A 10,092-nucleotide genomic window follows, 5' to 3' on the forward strand; every position below is an offset into this window, starting at 1 on the left:
TCACTGAGGAGTGAGGACAGCTGAGAGCCCGAGACTGTAGAGAGAAAGGGATAGATCAGAGCAAAGTCACCGGAAACGCTGTGACTGCCGGCGAACCGCGTTCCGGATCGGACGAACCCAATCGTGGGGAGTTCGCGATCCGGATCGCCAAACAGAGCGAACTCGCGCCTTGGCGTCTTCGGCGGCTTTGAGGCTCCGAGCAGGGAGGACTAGTTTGGCGCAGCGCTTGGCTAACACTTGCGCCATCTCGGCTCCGATCCTCCACACCTGTGATGATGGCCGTGATGGAGCGGAGATCGGGGCAGCTATTGGTGACTTGCTCAACGGTGCTCTTGAAGCCGTAACTGCTGAGGCCGACGGAGAGAAGGATGGACTGCTCGCCTCTGGCTTTTTTGGTGGGTGGATGAAAGACATGATCAAATTGAGATCCAAGATTCAGATTGAGATCCAATAAAAAATAAATCAGCTTTCTTTATTATTATTATTTATTTTCTGTTATTTGTTAATTTACTTAATTATCCTTCTTAAGTTGAGTGTTTCTCATAGTATATTAATAAGGGTTATTTAGGTAAAATAAAAGTCATTCATTTATGGTATGGTTATCTATTTATTATTTTCTATAATTTTATTTAATATATGTAATTTATTTTAATTAAAATTAATTAATATATCTTAGCGTACCGCGTACCCTAAAGACTAGCGTACCGCGTATCCGTACCGCGTTCCCGTACCGCAACGTTCCGCGTTTCGTGTGACTTTGGATCAGAGCTTTGTGTGGCCTTCAGCTACCTACAGAGTACGTACACTAAATTCATTTAAAGCCATTATCAACAAATCTGCGTAATAACTGAGAATCCGAATATCTAATTGGCTAGCTTTTCTGGGTGGTAAACATTTACATTCTACAAAGTTATTGGCAAACCAGGGTTTTGGATGGGAATGCCTGTAACTTAAGTAACTTGTACGGACTATTGCTAGTCATTGATTGTTACTGTACGTGGTATACAGTAGTTGAGTAGTGAGAGGTAGTTATAGTAAGATTTGGACAATTTACATACCGCTCTTACAGTACGTTTATCGTCATTGACTGTTACTGTACGTGGTATACAGTAGCTGAGTAGCGAGAGGTAGTTATAGTAAAATTTGGACAATTTACATACCGCTCTTACAGTTTCCGACAGTGGCGGATCTAGGATGATAGACTTGTCTAGGCTAATTAGAAGTGCACAATTTTTTTTTTGTTTTTTTTTTTGAGATTTGGAACCCAGTGGGAGGCTCATCCTCAAGCCTTTATAATTTTCAATCAAAACATACAACGGATGTGACATAAAACCAAACCCACAATCTATATCTAGAGCAAGCATATCATATCATGTAAAATCTTGTGGATAAAACCTCAAAGCAAGATTGCAAACATATTCACATTTAAATGACTGAAAATTATCACGTGGATCAAATGTAGCACTAAGAATAATGAGCTCCAATGAATTATCTGTAAATCTACTATCCAAATCTACCAACTGAAAGTCTATCACAGCATTAAGTACATTGACCCGATAATAATGGTCATTTGTAATATTTGTAAACCATGACAGAAGATTTTTGTACCTCTTGAGTTTCCAGCGATCCATCATTATATTTCCTTGAATGTCTATGCATTATTCAATAGATCAGGTCCTGAAAAGCAACTAAGATTCTAACTTCTAAGAAGGAATTCAAAACACATATTATTAATTGTCAAGTCGGCAAGTCAGCTAGTCTTGGTTCAATACCCATAAGTTCCCATGTCATACCCAATTACTCATAAATCCACAATCAATCAATTAAACAATGAAACCAAATAAGCAATAATAGAGTGACAAGGAATTCAAAGCACAAGTTACGAAGTCAAGTAGTCAACTAAGCAATTAATCAAGTCGGCAACTCAAGTCTTAGGAAAAAAAAAAGGCTAAGACAAAAGGACAAGAGTGAGACACTCAATACCCAGAAATCCAGAATCAGTTGCAGGCAGCACCAACTCGCCAAGACGCCAACTCCAATTCTCTGAAGTCAAAATCAAACAATCCCACGCTGAAACGCACAAGCAGCGTTGCAGCAGGTCTGCCTACAAAACCAGAAACCAAGAAATTTAGAGTAGATTCATGGGTTGATATTTCCCTAAATTGAAATTTAAATCTCCATAAAGAGTTGAAGATGAAGGATAGAGTAACTGTACCTGTGAAGCAGGCCCCAAATTAGGGTATTCAATCGTTGAAGTGTTCATCTCACTTGAGTCACTTCAACTAATCAAGCTGTCACTGACCTAGTGACCAGCTGCGGCTACCATGGCCTCTGTGGGAGATTGAGAGCATGCGATTTCCGATTTCCTACAGTCTACAGATTTTTTTTTTTTTTTTTACTGGTATGGGCTGAAGGTACATATACTTGAAGGTTTTTGAGCCAAAATGTTGTCTAGGCTATAGCCCATATAGCCTCCATGTAGTTCCGCGCCTGGTTCCCGATGATATTTGTGCAATTTGAAAATGCAATCATTCCTCTCAAATTTTGCATTAAGCGTTCTTGGTTAGTAATTGGTAATTGATCCTAAATTTAAGACCTGTAAAGATGTTTTCATGGACAATAGACAAGGTTCTTACATAGGAAAATGCATCACGTAGCAGTGGAGTTGCCTAATAAAAATCCAGAAATTTTTTAATTTGTTCCAAAAAACTATCCTTACTTATTAAAATAAAATACCCATATGCATGTTTACTGAGTGGTCAGCCCCACTAGACACGTGGTACATGTTAGCATTAAAGTCACCCTCAAGTGCAAGAGGTACAAGTTATAAAATAAAGGATTAAGTAAGGATGTCGAACCCACGAGGATTGGTAAATCCTTTCCTAGATAGGGAAAACCTAAGGAAAAACTAGAAGAATATGCAAATGTACAATCACAAACAAAGGCTCACAAGTGAACCAAAGTTCATGGTGAGTATGTGTAAGATGGTGTGTAGAGATTTGATTTTGATTTTAAGATTGGTTTCTATTCAAATTGAAACAATGAAAGCAAGTAATATAAACTAAGCTAAACAAAACAAGTTGTTATCAAATGGATGAGAGTTAGGGCATCGGGTTTCACCTTTTGCCTCCCTTGCAAGCATTAAAGCAATTGAATATGAATGATGCAAAGCTAATTGTCCAACTACCCTCTTAGCATCTGGATAGGACTACTAAGGCTTAAACCTCATTCATTTTATTAACTCTAACCGGATAAGTCTAGAGCTAACTACCTAGAGACAAATTCAATTACCGGATATGTCTCAATCCTTTGCCCCTAAATGCATAAAGCTTAGAGTTTAGGTAACCAAGCAAGCAAACCAATCCTATCTCTAGGTGATTTTAGCTCACTATCCTCACATGCACACATGGTGTGCTTTCATGCTCCTTTTTTGCCTAAAGGTAATCAATCTCTAGGAAAAACTTCATGTCATGGCAAACACATAAGTCAAATTGATTAGGTCTAAGTAATGCATTGAACTATTGACTTAGCATGTGATAATGACAACATGAATTTGCATCAATTTATAAACAAAAGCATCAATACAAGCAAGTTTGGCTAGGGCTTTCAACCCTAGCCCCAACTAGTTCACTACTCACACATAGCTAGATACACAAGCTTCAACATTCTATTAAACATCAAATACATAAAGAGAAAGAGAGTAAAATGTGACTATTGATGATGCCGGAAGAGGTGGTGGAGATAAGTCTCCAAAAACATGATGTGGTCGTAGTCACCTCCTTCTCCTTGCTCCAAGCTCTTGATATTGGTAAGAATAGTGAAATGGAGGAAATGGAGTCAAGAATGGTGGTGTTGAGTGGTGGAGGAAATGGAGGTTGTAGTGGAGGAAAATGGAGGTTTTAGAGGTGGAGATGGTGGTGGAAATGGTGGTCTCTTCTCTAGCAAGAAAATTGATCTTGGATAGGATAAAGATGATTGAATGAAGTCAAGAATGCTGAATAATTCATATTTGGCCTCTCTTTGATCAGCTATGTGTGTCCTCTTTGGTCCCAAAGTGTGCAAGATATGCTCTTACACTATTGTCTCCCTAATGGTCCCAAATTGGCAAGGTGACAAAAGGACAAGGTGTGGGGAGATATTTGAATTTCAAGTGATGGGATATTCTCACAATCATGGTCCTCCTTTGTTGGAGAAATGACCCTCCATGAGTGGCGGCTCGCTGGAAAAGTCGCCGGAAAAGTTTGCCTGAAAAATCGCGGAAAATTCGATTTGCAATTTTCTTCCAATCTCCTTGTCTTCTTCCCCTTGCTTCAAATCTCCACATTTCAAGCCTCAAATAGTCATTTGATTCTCAATGTAAGGTTTCCTACAAATAAAAGGAAATGGATTAAAAAGGGTAAAATAGCATGGAAGACAAATCAATTTTCATAATTATGGGGCACAATTGCATAAGTAATTTGTGACGCAACAGTACGTTTTCCCTACGTAAGAATCTCTCTTACAAATTACTGAAACTAACCTTACGATGCAGCAAGGCCACGCATTTATATATAAAGAATATTAATGACAATGAGATCTTTTGAATAGGTGATATTTCAATCTGAATATGAATCGGTCCCATGATTTATTAGAATAATTTGATGGATATAAATCTATGTGGAGTGTTGTTCGATATTGAAGAAATATAACTTTGTGTATGAGCATAAAAGAGTTTGGTTTTCTCCCCCCTAATGGCAGCGATTTTAGGTTGGATACCTCTATTTCTTCATCATAGTATCATATTTATGTTACTCCGATGGCCACATGTATGTATTCTATGTCACGTAAATAACCCATGTATTTAACTTCAATTTTTGTCTTAGGTGAGGAGGCCTGCATGTGAAACACTAAAGTGTACGTGAAAACATTTCACATATCGAATACTTGGAAACGTCTCCACTGGCTGGTTTCAGGGTGTTGAGAATATATAGGTCCCACATGAGAAAAATGGGACATTGCCTATGAGTTTATAAGGGTTTGAGCTACTTCATTCAATGCCAATTAGTTTTAGATGTGAACCCTAGATTACTTTATCATGGTATCAATGTGGGTTATCCCACGTGTGTATGCAACACGAGCTCCACGTCACCCAAAGTTGTCAATGTGTATGACTTGAAAATTCACCACACATGCGAGGGCGTGTTGAGAATATATAGATCCCACATGGAAAAAAATGGGACATTGCCTATGGGTGTATATGGGTTTAAACCACTTCATCCATTATCAATTGGTTTTGTACGTGAATGTCATATTAATTTATCACAGGGTAAGCAATGAACTTCTTTTTTGGTAAAACTGCTGATCACATGGATGCATATATATATATGGTTGTTGATTGTTGAAGTACAGAAATGAAGCAATCACTGATCACTCATTTAAAGCCTAGTTGTTCCTTGTTCTGTTCCAGCTTCATGTTGTATCCATGCCTGGTATATATCTAGAAAGATTTCAGTGTCATGATCAACTTTGACAAAAGTATTACTATGTGTGCGTGTATAACACTGTGATATTCATATACTCTGCTTTGAAATGAAATATGATACTTAACTTATGAAAAATTGTGTGCATATAAAATTCCACAAATAGTTACATTCAGATACATACTTGTCACGCCCCGAACTTGGTGTTGGTGGATTTTAAGCACCTAACGCCGAATTTGAGGTGTGAGTGTTACAAAGTAGAATATAAATATACTCTTCCTTCTAGGCTCTTCATTAATTCTAGGCTCATCCAACCCATTTTGGCTCGTCAAATCTAAGTACCTCTCTGCAATATGTATTAGAAATGGGTGGGTGAGCAAAATGACGCGCTCAGTGAGTAGATCATGTAATATGCCGGTAAAACCATGTTATTTTAGACACGTTAGAAAGTAGTATATCATATACACATCAATTAATAGCAATTCATCACATCGTATCATCCCTTCTTATTGATTATCCTTCAATTTAGTGTACCCAATGAGAACCCTAATGACTTTCTCTAGCCCGATACCATTGTATGACACATCCTTACCTCAACATAATCAATCAAGAAGTTCACATGTTCCATGACTAGTTAAATAATGGATCTAGCACATAATATATAAACTCCACATATTTTGCAAATAGACATTCTTCACTTGAAGATAGAGAGATATTCATAAACAGATAAAATCATGCTTTTCCACTATTTTTGTAGCAAATAAAAATATTTAAAACATATTACACAACCCACTCACCTTGATAATACGAATTGCCTCACAACATACCGATCATAAATCGAATCTTCTAAAACGTACCTCATAGAAAACATTGTTGGATCTAACGCAGACCTCTATGGATAAATAGAGTGAATCAAGACGAATCCGTAGCTTTTCGTGGATCCTGATTCAGAGTTAATGTTCAAAAGTTATGATTCGCCGTAGTTTTAGAGAGAAAAAATTAGGAGAGAGAATAGAGAGAAAATCTATCGGAGAAAAATCAGTATGAAAGGAATGAGAAGAAAGCAGCTGGTCCCATCTATATATGGCCCAAAAATTAACACCCAACACCAAGGATTGATCCACCTGGTGCCACATGTCAACACACACTTAATTTGGCATGGACAAGCATCCAATGACAACTCCCACTTGTTGATGTCATCGTCATCCACATGGATGACGACATGGTCAGCTGCCATGCTGCCAACATGCCATGTGGCCACCCAATACCAATCCGAACTCAGCATTTCTATTATCTTCTTGGGAGAATAGTCACTTTGGTCACTCAACTATGACTCATTCGACTCTTTGGTCACTCAAGTATAACACTGTCATTCACAAAAGTCACTTTGTTGTGAGGAAAAATGCCCCTTGGGTGACTTTTGTGAATGACAGTGTAATACACTAATACTTGAGTAACCAAAGTGATATATTTAAAACTTAAGTGACCAAAGTGTCAAATGAGTCATAGTTGAGTGAGCATTTGTGGAATTCTTCATTTCTTCTTTAAAAATTCCTTAAAAATAAATAGAGAATCTAAAAAATTTACCGAAAAATATAGCGAACCCGTGGCGACCTCTACTTTCCATTTCCCACTCGAAAAATAAAATTCGACTAACTTCAAAATTCAGAATCTCACAGTACTCTACCCTGAGATCTCTCATTCATTATACTGTTAAATCATAATTTCGTTTTGCACTGGAAACATGGATATTTTTCTCATATGCTGCTGACTTCTACTACACTAATGATGGGGTTGAACAAATGACGAGTAATATTTTTGTTTCAGGTCAAAATATTCCCCACTTTTTACCATCATTTGCAAACCTAATGTCATTAAATCGAAAACTAATCACGTCTATTTCTCTTTATCTATCAAAAGGGTTTCATCATAACAAACAGAGATATCCATGTCGTGACAAAGCACCAGATATATCAGATCTCCTCCACCAACTTTTGAATCCTAAGCTCCGAGCTAGTGAATTAAAAACTTATTAATTGTGTGTATGGATTTGAAAACGTTAAATCTCTGACCCAGAGAGAAGACATTATTCACATTAACAAATAACAATATAAAGAAGAAGATATGGCATTTTGCGAAAGAATAATGTTAGGTGAATCAATTTTTTTGGCAGCATTTGTATCCCACCTGATGTGACAGTTAATGTGACATAGCCATGTCAATTAATGAAATTATGTGATATGTTAGATTTTTTACTACATCAGTTACCACATAAGACTGGATGCAGTTGGTACAAAAAAAAAGAAGTTCATCTAGCATTATTGTTTGCGAAACCAATAGTAATGAGAAATTATTTATCATCGCCATTGTGACGACGCGTCTTGACGTATAACTGTATAAGTGCATATTACACGCACATATATAATGTCTTATGCAGCTAGTGCAGCATTGCTTTACGGTCCTAAACTGAAACCAATTGAAATGATCAGATCAGCATGCATACGTATTTCAATTCAATCCCCATTAACACCCAGCTAATTGTTTTAGTTTTCTGTTGTATATGATTAGCAAGGGGTATCGATTATGGAATCTCAATTCCCGAGCCAAGTTTGTCATCTGCAAACCATTAGTAAATGGAGAATTGGAGATAATTAATATTGGACCTGAAGCAGTGGCATGGTACCTAACGGAAGATCCTATTCTTTCGGTGCGTGTGTTTGGTGGGGTGATAAGACAGTGTTTTCTTATGTGGGAGGTCATATGTTCAAGCCCATTAAGGGTGGGGGTAGGGTTTTGAGGAAAAAAAAGAAACAAACAAACAAACAAAAACAGTATCTCTCATGCAGGCTAGCTAGCTTTTGTTAGAATTAAGTGGACTTTACATTATCTATATTCATTAAGTAAATAACAATTGATTTAGTTTAAGATAAATAACAAGAAATACATGAGTTATCTCTATCTAGTTACCTATTGAGATTGTATGTCTCTCTTTAGGAGTTGGAAATTCAAGTTAACCTTACCTGATTAACATTAAGCTTATGTGATAAACTTTAGTCTCCTAAGTGATAAGCTTTAGGCTTTATCTGGACTCTTTGATGGAATGAGTTCATCTTGAGGTTTGCCTATATATAGCAGGAGATAGTCCCTGCCTCTACCACGTCAAAACATTCAGTTCATTTCCATTAGTGAGGTTAAACAGTGGTAGAAGGCAGAAGATTATTTCCTTGGTGATTTGCTGCAGAAGGCTTCATTTACTTTTGCTGTTGAAGATCATTCCTTTCTCTTGCTGTGTTGCTGAGTTGGTGATCTAATGTCGAACATGTATTCACTTGGACAAACTATTCTAGATGGGATAAAGAGTGTGGATGCAGAGCACGTTTTCATAAAACACAAATCATGTGATTTTTTATTTTTGATTTAGAAAAACAAAGACAAAGAAAAATCATTTTCAGGAAATAAAATGTTTTTCTCTGCGTCTAATAAAAGCAGGCCTTAAGTCTTAGTCTGTTTTACAACCCGAGCCCAATAACTAAAGATTCGGGTCAAACCCGAGTTAAGAACACGCGTTCAGAAATCCCTAGTTTGCAATTACGTTCAAAATAGCTTTTCTCTTCTTTTTGGCTGTGTTCACTACTTTAGCATCTGAGATTGGTTTGGGGGATGAGAGCGCACCATGAGATTGAGGATCTCAAAGGGATTCAAGACCCATTCAGGCGCTCGATTCATGAAGGGCTGGGTTTTGCTACTTGCTTGCTTTCGATTTTTGCTTCCGCTAATTTTCTGATGCAGCGCTGTAGCAGAGGCTAAGGTATGTCCATGGAATCTTCACAATTCGAATTTCAATTTCTGCATATGGAAAGGGTTGTCATATGGATTATTGTTTAGCATATGGAAAGGGTTGTCATAATCATATTCAGATTGCTTGTTCATATTGGTTGTTGGAATTATGCATATGTGATTTGAATGATTCTTGTGGGTATGAGATTGAAACGTGAAATTGGGAATTCTGTGTTCATAAAGCTTATACTGATTCAATTATTGTTTTTATGATTGATTATTGCTTGGTTATGCTGCTGTGATTTTTGACAAGAATCAAGAATAACAATATTGTGTAAAATGATAGTCTTGTTGATGTTCTCACAGTAAGATAAAAGTTAGTAAGTTCAAAACAGTAACTCGGAACATGTAGTATTAACTTTTGATTTTGTGATTCATAAAGCTCTTAATGACTATATTGTTAATTGTGATTGAACATTGATTGCTTAAGTTTGCCGTGTTCTGACAATGACTATGTCTATGAATAGAATCTGCAGAAATGTGGTTGTTGCCTTCACAGTTAATAAGTAAACTAATAGGTTCTTAAGTTGATCAGAACATATAGCTATTAGTTTTTGGTTTTGTAATTTTCTGGAAAAGTGTATTGATCATGTTGCACAAAGCAAACCTTCACTATTGTTTTTCGGAAAATTTTTGAGGTTTAACAAAACTGAAACTTGTGTTACTGCCTTTAAATGTATACTTATATTTTGTCTTCCAAAGAAGTGTTTACTGTGTATATTTAGATGCAGAACAGCATTACATGTAAACTCTAGATTCCTATTTCGATGCATTGAAACTTTTCTCTATCCAAAGA

At 36.9% G+C, this 10,092-nt stretch overlaps 1 long non-coding RNA gene across 2 annotated transcripts; it reads right to left on the reverse strand.

Annotated features, from left to right (window-relative positions):
* Positions 1-5,352: 5,352 nt before the first annotated feature.
* On the reverse strand, positions 5,353-6,493 carry LOC121050331. Of its 2 annotated transcripts, XR_005802688.1 has the most exons (3): positions 6,317-6,493; positions 5,644-5,805; positions 5,353-5,476 (listed from the first exon to the last, which is right to left on the reverse strand). It is a non-coding gene; the product is annotated as an uncharacterized LOC121050331 (long non-coding RNA). The 2 variants fall into 2 exon arrangements; XR_005802687.1 differs by lacking the exon at positions 5,353-5,476 and having other exon boundaries at positions 5,577-5,805.
* Positions 6,494-10,092: the final 3,599 nt, after the last annotated feature.

Source organism: Rosa chinensis, chromosome 7 (genome assembly GCF_002994745.2).
Source record: "Rosa chinensis cultivar Old Blush chromosome 7, RchiOBHm-V2, whole genome shotgun sequence".
Lineage (NCBI taxonomy): Eukaryota > Viridiplantae > Streptophyta > Magnoliopsida > Rosales > Rosaceae > Rosa > Rosa chinensis.